The sequence below is a fragment of the Chrysochloris asiatica genome, unplaced genomic scaffold, assembly GCF_000296735.1.
Source record: "Chrysochloris asiatica unplaced genomic scaffold, ChrAsi1.0 scaffold00073, whole genome shotgun sequence".
Lineage (NCBI taxonomy): Eukaryota > Metazoa > Chordata > Mammalia > Afrosoricida > Chrysochloridae > Chrysochloris > Chrysochloris asiatica.
The window spans coordinates 10124334-10135929 of NW_006408591.1; the positions used below are offsets into that span (position 1 = coordinate 10124334).

The 11596-nt window shown below is 38.0% G+C and overlaps 1 pseudogene; it reads left to right on the forward strand.

The window, feature by feature from the left end:
* Positions 1-7803: 7803 nt before the first annotated feature.
* The window catches only part of LOC102833019, a 13654-nt pseudogene continuing 9861 nt past the window's right edge, over positions 7804-11596 (forward strand).

An 11596-nucleotide genomic window follows, 5' to 3' on the forward strand; every position in this document is an offset into this window, starting at 1 on the left:
TCCCTGTTGTGGTTGTTAGGTGCCATGGAGTCAGTTCCAACTTACAGTGACCCTCTGCACAACAGAACGAAACACTGCCTGGTCCTGGGTCCACATCACAATTGCTCCACACTTGAGCCCATTGATGGTGCCATTTTCCCAGTCCATCTCACTGGGGGTTTTGCTCTTTTTGCTCTGATGCTCCACAATACATTTGCATTTACATGATGGATTACCAAACAAGAGGACATGAATATAATGGTTTTGTTTCATATTAATCAGACCTTGATCTATAGCCATGAAAAAACTTCTGAATTCATGACCCTAAAAGTCTGTGCTTCTGAATCTCATAAATATGGTTTTATAATGTTCATGTGAGATTATTAATATTAATTGATTGTGGTTTTTCCTTGTTAAATTTTCCATGCTATTTGCGGTTTAATCTGAATCTTGTGGTTGGAGTTAACTGTGTTCCTGAGCTCCGGTTGTAATATGCATTTTTGAATTGCAATCTCAAATCTTGAGTTGTACAGTGACTGTTTGGCCCTTGGGAAGTAGTCTAGAAACAAAAATGCTTAGTGATTTCAGCAGTTTTTATGTGTATGTGTCCATGAGTTTTCCTCTGTGGAAAAGTGTTGGACCAGTTATTTAATTTCTGTAAGTCTCACTTTCCTTCTATAAAGTGGAGCTAATCTCATAGGATTCTTGTGAGAATTAAATATGCTAATATGTCTAGTATGTGGCATATAACCAACCAAATGCACTGCTGTCGAACTGATTATGATTCATAGCAACCATATAAGACAAAGTAGAAATGCCCCATAGGGTTTCAAGGCTGAAATCTATACAACAGACAATTGCCACGTCCTTTTCCCACATGAAATATAGTTAAGTATTAAATAAGTGTAACTTGCTAAATCCATTGATACCCTATGAATTAGATACTATGGCAAACCTCATTGTTGCTGTTGTAAGTGCTGTCGAGTCGGTTCTGACTCAGCAACCCTGTGCAAAGTTTCTGAAGAGCCGCTGGTGAGTTTGAACCACCAATCATGCAGTTCAAACTGACCTTGGGGTTCGATGCTTTATCCTACAATGCCACACCAGTACTCCAGCAAACCTAATTCTCATTTTTATTTAGTAGTGCAAATGCTTCCATTCCTGTATTTTGTTTTGTTTTGTTTGTTTTCTTTATTTTACATGCCTAAACCTGGACCTCAGTATCAGGTAGTAAGTAGCAATTTCTGAAAGGTCCATTAAATTTTAGAGGCCACTAAAGAACCATAGAGTAAACTGGCTCTTTGAGTCTCTGAATGACATTCAAGAAGAATTAACACTTTTTTTTTCTTAAGGGAAAGGTAGTTTTTTTCTCTTCTCACTAGTACTTTAAGAGCCATTAAACTTTAAGTAATAGTAAGACTTCCATGACAGCTTTGGAGAATACACTTTTTAATTTTTTTTCATTCTACCTCCAAAAGGCCTATTGCAGCTCTATTTCTGAATTGTTTATGTTTTGATTTTCATCAAAAAGAGTAAGCCCAATCAAAATTAACAAAAGACCTCAATTCTCACTGTTGTATTTCCCCTTGATATATCTGAAGTTTAAGACCATGCATACCTGTTGTGTTTGGGTTTTGCTGTATACTATGTGAGTGGCCCTGGGAAGATGTTTTCATCTTTAAGGTGGGGAGAGTGCTGGTTCTTGTAATGGTGATTGCTGTTTGCCACTGAGTCAGTTCTGACTCATAGTGACCCTGTATATGGTTTCTAAGGCTATAAATCACATGGGAGCAGAGAGCCTCAACTTTCTCCCCGGGGAGCAGCTAACAGATTCAAACTTCTGACTTTGTGATCAACAGCCCAATTGATAACCCATTAAGTTACCAGGGCTTCTAGATTCTTGTAGTAGATACTTTAAAATTTTATTTTTGTGTTTCTGATTATAGAGATTATGAGAGACCCATCAGCAAAGTCATAGCCCTTGTGTTTGCATAAACCTTTCCTATTTTATTATTAATATTTCTGATCATGAAAAAGTTAAGTAATCTAAGTTTAAATAAAATGAAAAGTATAATGGAGGTCAAAGATTTAAAGAGCATCATGGTTTTATGAAGTATTAATTATCAGAGTAAATTCTGGGCTGTGACTAGGAAGGGGAAGGAAAGATAAAGGAGTGAAAAGAACTGTCCTTCAGGTAGGGAGACTTTTCAGGATAATCTACCTTATTGCTGAAATTAAAAATTATGAAATAAAAAAGGTGGATTATTTATTAATTTTAGGAAATTTTGAAGATGCCATATATTTGATTTGGTGATAGTTATTTCATTCTCAGATCATATCAGTCAGGTTGTGAAACCTGGGCAGATTGATTTTAGAAATTCACAGTCCTTTAGATAAAGATCTATTGACAATAGACAGGAAGATCAGCATTTTGAGTTCTATTTGCACTGGTCACTGATTTTTATTAAAGTGGACAATAGTCTAGCAGGCAATTAACTCACACTCAAACTTCTAGATACAATTTTTTTTTTTTTTTAAGGTTTTCATTGTGAATTGAGTGATAGTTTACAAGGGAGAACATTGATTTTACACTCATTGTTTAATTGCACTGATTACAATCTCCTGTATGCATTATCATTCAACAGTATTTGTTTCCATTTCCTCTTTTTTTTGGGGGGGGGGTCATGTGGGGGAATGTACACAAAAACACTCAGGGATATATAATAATTTAAATAACCAAAGGGTATATTCTGAAAGTCTGACTCCTGGCCCTCAGCACTCAATCCCTCTCTTTCCATGAGTCTAGAGTCCTCAACTGCTCCCTGTCTCCATTACCTCATCTCTGCCTTCATCTCTGGTGTCACTGCTTCTCTGGATAAGGTCCTGCATTCTGCTTGTGCTCTTTTCCCTTGATGATCCTAGGGACCTCTGTTTCTGGACTGTAAGATTAACTACTCCCCCATTTTTTGTTACAAAACATTTACAGTTGTGACTGTCACAATTAATCATGATAACAATTACTTACTATTGAATCATAAGAATCTTATCCCCATCTCTTTTCGCCAGACCTGTCTAGACAATATGAAAACTATTCAGTGGAGACTCTATCTTCCCCCACCCACTCTTAAACTAAACTCCCTCTTGAAAACTTGTAAACCAATCACTTTGTGCCTTTATTGCCCCCTCATTTTAGGTAGCCAATGTCTAAGTTGCCCATCCCTATTAACCCTGTATACAGAAGGGATAGCATTGATACTTGATGTTAAGATTCCTTCCCTCTCAGTTGGTATTTTTAATTACTAAATCCATAAGTATAGGTCAAGTTCATCAAATTGTAGCAAATTTACACTTGTTTCCTTTATCAAAAAAATGTTGTTTTTTTTAAAAATCTTTCTTTAGTTGAGTTCTGATTATCAAGCCATTGAGGCTAGGTCAAATAGGTGCTATCTGCAAGTTTGAGTGTTCTTGTGTGTTTCCCCTCACTTCATATCAATTTAAAGCTTCACTCTCAGCTCTAGCCCTCTGTGACTATGTCCTTGTCTGTGGGCTCAGGAATCCCCAAGTTTCACCACACTTCAAACCAAACAGCCCTTCCTCTTCTTTTTCTCATCTCTAGGTCAACTGGAGTCTATGGAACATTGTTGAACTCAACCCATTTCTTCATTGCTGTCTTTCCCCCTCTTCTACTCACCAGTAGACCAATGTGGTTACCAGCAAGCTTACATGTCTGCTCATGTGTTATTTTTGAGTTTCAGCCTTGGAGGGGAGTTTGTCCTGACAGAACTTGCTTTCTTGCCTTGATGACTCCTCGGTGAACAACTTGCTTTTTCTTGTAATAGAAAATGATAGTGTCATTTTTGTTTTGGGTTTTTCCTACTGGTCTTTCTTTGAAGATGTATTTTTTGTTGCTCTAGCTGTTACAGACTAGTCTGCTTGTCCTTTCTAGTGGGAATGTCCCACCTTAGAAGATTCTGGATGGACCTCAGGCTTCCACCTAAGGTCCTATACACTGCAAAGACTCCGCAAGAGGCCTATTTCACTCGGCATGTTCTAGAACCCCTTTTAGGTGTTCCAATCATTTATAGGCTGAAGACTGCTTACAAACTTTTGGTAATCATGTTTCCTGATAGTCCTTTCTTCCCACTCAAGTGTCTATTTTACAATAGTAGGCAAGGAAAACCAATATTCATAAGACAGTCAAGCATATAGATATAATTTTTTGACTGATTTTCCTTTCAAACCTATTTTATACAAAAACTAAGAAGCAATATGATGCTTCTAGTTGTACTTTGGGTGGGAGAGGGATTTACTTGGGGTCTACTTGATTAAAATCCCAAAGGTCAGTCTTTATGCTTAATATAATTTTAGGCTCAGAAAACAATTTACAGTAAAACTTGCTAAATCTTGGATAGCTGAACACCTTAAAGATTGCTAAAAGCCAAGGATAGTGTGACATTCTTAGGAAGGTTTTGCCCAAGGTCTTCCATTACTCTGGGAAATGCTTATTTTATTTTATTTTGGTCTTTTTTAGTTACACCTGATCTTGGTGAGGTTTCTTTTTCTCTGCTCCTGGCCAGACTGCCATGCTCTACATCATTAACCCTAAACTCTGGGGAACTGATCCCCTGACAGTCTCTTTGATATTAGATTAGATCCCTTCCAGGCTGAATTTAATTGACTGAGTTCCTAGGGGGAATAGCTGGTTCCTGCGTGTCTCTATTTTACTTGGCCAGTCTTCAGTAGTAGCTGGCTTGCAAATTCTCTGTACTTCCATCAAGAAAGATGTGCGACAGATAAAACAAATGCCTATGATTCCAAATTTCTCCACCCACACCCCACAATAACCCCCCATGTCTACAGTTAGGCCTGTCAATGAGATGCTTTGTTCTTTTTGAATCCTCTTCTTCCAAGTAATAAGAAAGTGGCTATTTTCCTCTTATGTCCTTCACATTGCACCTTATGTTTTTTCTTTTTAAAAATTTTTACATTCTGAATTATTTTGCTGCTCTTCCTTTTTCATGAAATAATACAAAATAAAACCATCTTATTTTTCTTCAGATATAAAAGTAATATACATTTAATGTAAAAAATTTTTAACATTATGAAGATACAGAATATGGATAGGAAAAGATGCTAATAATAACTCCCTCCCCAATTCCAAAAGTACTCATTATTTATTTTTACATTTTATTTTTACTCTAGGTTTTTCTCTTATATAATGTATATTTTTAGTTGTAGTAATAAATATGTAAAAATTATATGTAAAAATACAATCCTTCAGCTATATTTTCTAAAACACTTGTCAGGAAGTGGTAGTTGAAATTCATTCCTCTTCCTTGTCCAAGATATATCCTAAGGCTTTTCTGTGAACACTCTAGAGCTCTTTGAATTGTAAATTCATAATTGGTCAAAATATTTAAAAGTTGGTCAAGCCACTGAAACCCCTTCCTCCAGATCCCTTTCATTCCCCAATAGAGCTCTAGGGTGTTACACAGGTTCTCTGATATCTCTACCTATAGATGTCACCGTCTTTGTTCACTGCCCTTGCCTTTGTTCACTTCCCAGGGTATATCTGAAGGTTAAGAGCATACATATGTGCTGTGTTTGGGCTTTGCTATTTACCCCTGTATAATCCTGGGACGATATCATTATCTTTAATATGGGAGTGCTGCTTCTTGTAAATCCTTAAGTTTTTATTTTTGTGTCTCTGTAATCATAATTAATACTACAAAGCAAAGTAATAGCCCCTCTGCTCTTTTAGGAAGAACGAGGCTTTGAACTACACCTTTGACTGGGTGCACCCTCAACTCTCCACAATTTATGCTTTACCTGGAAGTACAAACTGTCCAATTCCCCACTATATCTCATGGGCAGCACCATGAGAACTTTCCTGCATAGTTTATTTCCAACTCCTGATATACGAAAACAAATTAGTCATTATAAGAATGGCATAGGAGCTATGCCTGGCCTTCTCTGATTTCACAAAGGGGAAGGATGCTAATTACCATCAGCAACACTCTTGGTCAGTTCCTCTGAGACAGAGGACACTCATGCTTTCACCGTCTTCCCTCCTTTACCAATTCTGACACAAAATGTATCCCCTGCAGCACTATCTACTTCTCTACTGAGTTTCAAAAATTCATTGGTGTGGGCGCCTGCCAATCTCTCAGCTACATGGCCATGACTTCTGCCCTGCTTGGGAAAGTGCTTCAAAACTCCTTTAGCACTTTCAGTAAATGCCCCAAAGTACTCAACTTTGCCTTAAGTAAGTCTAAACCCAAAGGCATTCAGCTCTAACTCTGTGCATAAGAAAGTCTACCCAACCCAATTAACTGCTGGCAATCTACTCAACAACTTCATCTCCTGCCTGAAGGTACTAAGTGTTCTCTCTCTGATGTTCTGCTTCTTGGTTTTGCTGCTGCTAGATTTTTACTAACATGTGCCACTCCTCTGGTATCCTTGATTGAGGTGGTACATTGTGCAGGGATTACAAGGTCTAAATGAACTCTAAGAAGTTCTTCTTTCTTGTTTGTTGTGAGATCCTTCTTTTTCATTTCTGAGATATCTCATTTAAAACCTGAAGGATGGAAAAAATGACTAGTCCTCACATTAAAGTTCCATACATACTATTTTCATGGTCCCACCCAGTCATTTGGTAGGAGCTGCTTAGACTATGCCAAGATGGCCAAACTTCGTCTCTCATACTTCAGACATATTGTCAGTAGGGAGCAGTCATTGGAGAAGGATATCATGTTTGGTAAAGTGGAGAGTCAGAGAAAAAGAGGAAGACCCCCAATGAGATGGATTACCAAGTGGCAGCATTGATGGACTCAAGCACGGCAACAGCAATGAGGTTGGCCCAGGATCGGGCACTGTTTCGTTCTGCTGTGCATAATGTCGCTATGGGTCAGTACCGACTCGATGGCACCTAACAACAACAACAACTTAGACTATATAGAGCAATCATATCAAATAATTCACTGCACCTGTCATACTATGGTCCAGGGTTTTTGATGCTAAATATGAACATATATTCACACATTGAAAGATAATTTTTTACCTGTCTTCAGAATGCCACAGAACAATGATCTCATGCATTAAGCTTGTTTTCTGTATCTCTCTGGTGTAGTAAATTATTTAATGTCCCTTCTAGCAATTGTCTGTAAATCCCACCAAGCAATATTTTTACCAGCTGGGTCTAGCTAAGAGAAGGTGAGAAAAAATACTGATAGGATGACAGGATTCATCTGTGGATGTTAATAAAGTTAATTGTAATAATAAAAAAATGTTAAACTTTTAAAAACATAGGTATACACTGAGCCATCTGAGAAGCAGGAGGTGTTGAGTCTCACTACCACTGAAGAGCCAGAAGTGGAGCACATCTATTGGACCTCCTCCACCAGGGACAGAAAGCTGTGACACCAGAGGAGTGGCAGAGAAACAATAGCAGCAGAACCAAGAATCAGAGCATGAGACAGAGTGGTGGGCCTCCCTGCCCATGGAGCAAGTAAGGCTGAGTGACTTTGGGCAGGCAGCTTACTTGCAGAGTGGGGTACCTCTAGGCACTTAAGTAAAGGAACTAGGCTTGGGCCCCAAAGAGCTACAGCTGAGTGCCTTCAGGCTGAGGATTATGGTGGAGTGGTGTGTCCTGTGAGCATTTATCAGCAGCCATAAAAGATCTTTGTAACACTGATTCATTGACTGGGCAGAGAGAGACCTGCCTGGAGCCTATCTAAGGAAAGGTTTTCCTGAACAGAAAAACTGTGCCTTGTGTATTTATGAACCTGCATTAAACTGTTAGCTTCCCTAATAAACCCCATAACTATGAGTCTGGTGTCTGAGGTCCGTGTGGCCATTCCAATGAATTATCCAGCTCAACTGAGTAGAGAGTACTATGGGAAGAATGGTTGGTACCATGATTTAATTGAAATCCTTAAACAAGGTAAAATGGCTGAGTCAATAGGGCCAAACTTTCTCTTTTCTCCCAGGTTTTAGGGTGAAATAACGCCATATCTTATTTTGAGAGTTTTAGAGAAACCAAACCAGTGACAAACAACAAAGCATTAAAAAGTTCATGGGAAAATGGAAATAAAAAATAATAAAAATATTTCACAAACATTTTGAACCTTCTTTATATGTTTCTTTCTATACAAAGAAATTTGGAAGACATCTACCTGTCCAACTGACTAGAGGAGATCCATATTTGTGTCAATTCCAAGGAAAATGTGATTCAATTGAATGTGGCAATTATGAAACAATACAATTAATATCAATGCAAATAAAACTATGCTGAATATTTATTTTTTTTAAATGGTTGCAATGGTACAACAACAGAGACCTGCCAGATATTTGAGCTAGATTCAGAAGACATGGAATGCAGGATATTATTGTGGATGTCAGACGAATCTTGGCTGAAAGTAGAAAATATCAGAAAAATGTCTATCTGCATTTTATTAACTGCAAAAAAAAATTCAGCTCTATGGATTATAATAATTTATGGATAACATGAAGAATGGGAATTCCAGAAAACTTTATTGTTCTCATGCAGAATTTCTACAAAGACAAAGATGCCATCGTTCAAAAAGAACAAGGAGATACTGGGTGTTTTAAAATCAGGAAAGGTAAACATCACAGTTGTGTCCTTTACCATACTTATTCAATCTATATGTTGAGCAAATAATCCAAGGTGGTTTACTATGTGGAGAATAGTTGCATAAAAATTAGAGGAAAACTCATTAGCAACATATGAAATGCATTGTACAACCCTGCTTGCTGAAAGTGAAGAGGTTTTAAAGCACTTACTGATTAAGTGAAGTACATAGATGACACTTAAAAAAAAAAACACAAAAATTGTAACCATTGGATCAATAACAAACACCATGAAAAATGGAGAATATATTGAAATTGTCAAAAATTTCAATCAATGCTCATGGATGCAGAATTCAATAAATCAAATGATGTTTTGGACAAATTTGCTGCAAAGATGTCTTTACAGTGTTGAAAAGTATATCTGTCACCTCAAGGGTAAATGTATGCCGACTCAAACCAAGGTATTTTCAATAGCCTCAAACATGTTGAAACTGAAAATGAATCAGGAAGTCCAAAGAAGAGTTGATTCATTTGAATTATGGTGTTGTCAGAAGAATTAACACATCTATCTTGGAAGATAGATGTATTCTTCATTCTTCTTGGATCAACTATCAACACTCATGGAAACAGCAGTAAAGAAATCAAACTACGTATTGCATTAGGCAAATCTGCTGCACAAGACCTTTTTAACGTGTTTAAGAGCAAAGATGTCAGCTTGAGGACTAAGGTGTGCCTGATCCAAGCCATAGTATTTTCAAGAACTGTGAAAGCTGGACAGTGAATAAGGAAGACTGTAGAAAGAATTGATACTTTTGAGTTATGGTGTTGGAGGAGAATATTGAAAGTGACATGGGCTGCCAGAAGAACCAATAGATCCGTTTTGGAAGAGGTGCAGCCAGAATGCTCCTTGGAGGCCAAGATGGCCAAACTTTGTCTCTCATACTTCTGACATATTGTCAGGAGTGATCAGTCACTGGAGAAGGATATCATGTTTGGTAAGGTGTAGGGTTAGAGAAAAAGAGGAAGACCCCCAATGAGATGGATTGGCCAAGTGGCAGCATCAATGGACTCAAGTATGGCAACAGTAGTGAGGTTGGCCCAGGATTGGGTAGTGTTTCGTTCTGCTGTGCATAAAGTTGCTATGGGTTGGTACCGACTCAATGGCACCTAACAACAACAACAATCTTGGAAGAATTATATCCAGAGTGCTCCTTAGAAGTGAGAATGGTGAGACTTTTTCTGAGGTACTTTGGACATTTAATCATGAGGTACTAGTCCCTGAAGAAGGGCATTATGCTTGGCAAGTACAGGGTAATCAAACCAAAGGAAGACCTTTATTAGAGGATTGACAACAATCGCAACAACAATGTATTCAAACTTAGCAATGATTGTGAGGATGGCACGGGACTATCAGTTGTTTGCTCTGTTGTACATAAGATACGTTTGAATTGGAACCATCTTAATGGTGGTGGTGGTAGTGTGCTGTGGAGTCGGTTCCGACTCATAGCGACCCTGTATAGGGTTTCCGAGGCCGTAAATCTCTACCGGAGCAGAAAGCCTCATCTTTCTCCCGTGGAACAGCTGGTAGTTTTGAACTGCTGAACTTGCGGTTCACAGCCCGGTTTGTAACCACTGGAACCATCTCAACAGCACCTAAAAATAATAACCACTTCAGAGAAATGTCTTGAGCTATTGTGGATGCTGGCCAGTACCAAATTCTTAAGTCAGGTGATAGTCTGGAGAGTTCTATTGGTTCACAAGATTGCAGGGACTAACAAATTCAGAATCTGTTAGTCAGTAGGCAAGAGATTTCTGCAGTCTTATGCCTGCAAACATCAGGTGATAGAAGAGTGGTCAAGAATGAGTGAGCTTTTCTAGAACATCCACTTATATTCTGAAGGTAGGCTGCATTTTCTAGAAAATTCCCCCTTTCAACTGATTGGCTGATCACTTTCACAGCCAATCCAATGTCTGCTAAACTACTGAGAATCATGGATTCTCCATGTTTACACATAATCATCCCATGAGGAACACCCCCTACTTTTCTTTTGGTGTGTTCAGCTTTGGGAGAGAAACCCCAGGGATAAACTGCTTCTCCTCAGACGGACAGAAGTAGGAGAAAGCTTTTAAAATTTATTTGTTATTTATATTTATTTTAGCTTTTTATTGTGAGTTGGGTAAAATTTTACATAGCAGATCATCAATTTAACTTTAAACAATTCATATACATTTTTTTTTTTCATTTCATTGATTATAATCTCAATAAATATAGCATAATTTATTCTACTTCCTTCCTGTGGTACTTGTTTTCATTCCTTGTTGTTTCCTAACTCTTCGGAATTTGTCCTTGGGTAAATGCTGCTCCTTTGATCTCAAATGGTTGGAAATTCTAAGGTGTTCATACTTCACTAGTGGTATTCTTCCTCTTGTAGATGTATCTATTGTTTGCCTGAAAATTGAGTCACAGAGGTGAATTCAGTTCCAGACATGAAGGGTGACCATGGATCACAGTCTCAGGGTTTCTCCAGTCTCTATCCAACTAGTTGTTTCTGTTAGGTGCCATCAAGTTGGTTCTGACTCATAGCATGCCTATGCACCACAGAAGGAAACACTGTCTGCTCCATTTTGGTCTTTTCTTTCCTATTTTTTTTTTAAATGACAGTTTACTTACCTCCTAGATGATGTTCTTGATGTCATCCCACAGATTTTCTGGTCTTCAGTCATTACTGTCTAATGGAATAAATCTGTTTTTGAGATGGTCTCTAAATTCAGGTGAGATATGCTCAAGATCATAGTTTGGTCACAGTTTGGCACTCATGGACTTGTTTTAATTTTCTTTAGCTTCAACCTGAACTTGCATATGAGCAATCGATGGTCTGTTTCAGTCAGCCTCTGGTCTTGTTTTGCTGATGATATTGAACTTTTCCACAGTCTCTTCCCATAAATGTAGTTAATTTGATTTGTATGCATGCCATCTGGTGAGATCCATAGGTATTATCATCTTTTCTGTTGTTTAAAAGGTATTTGC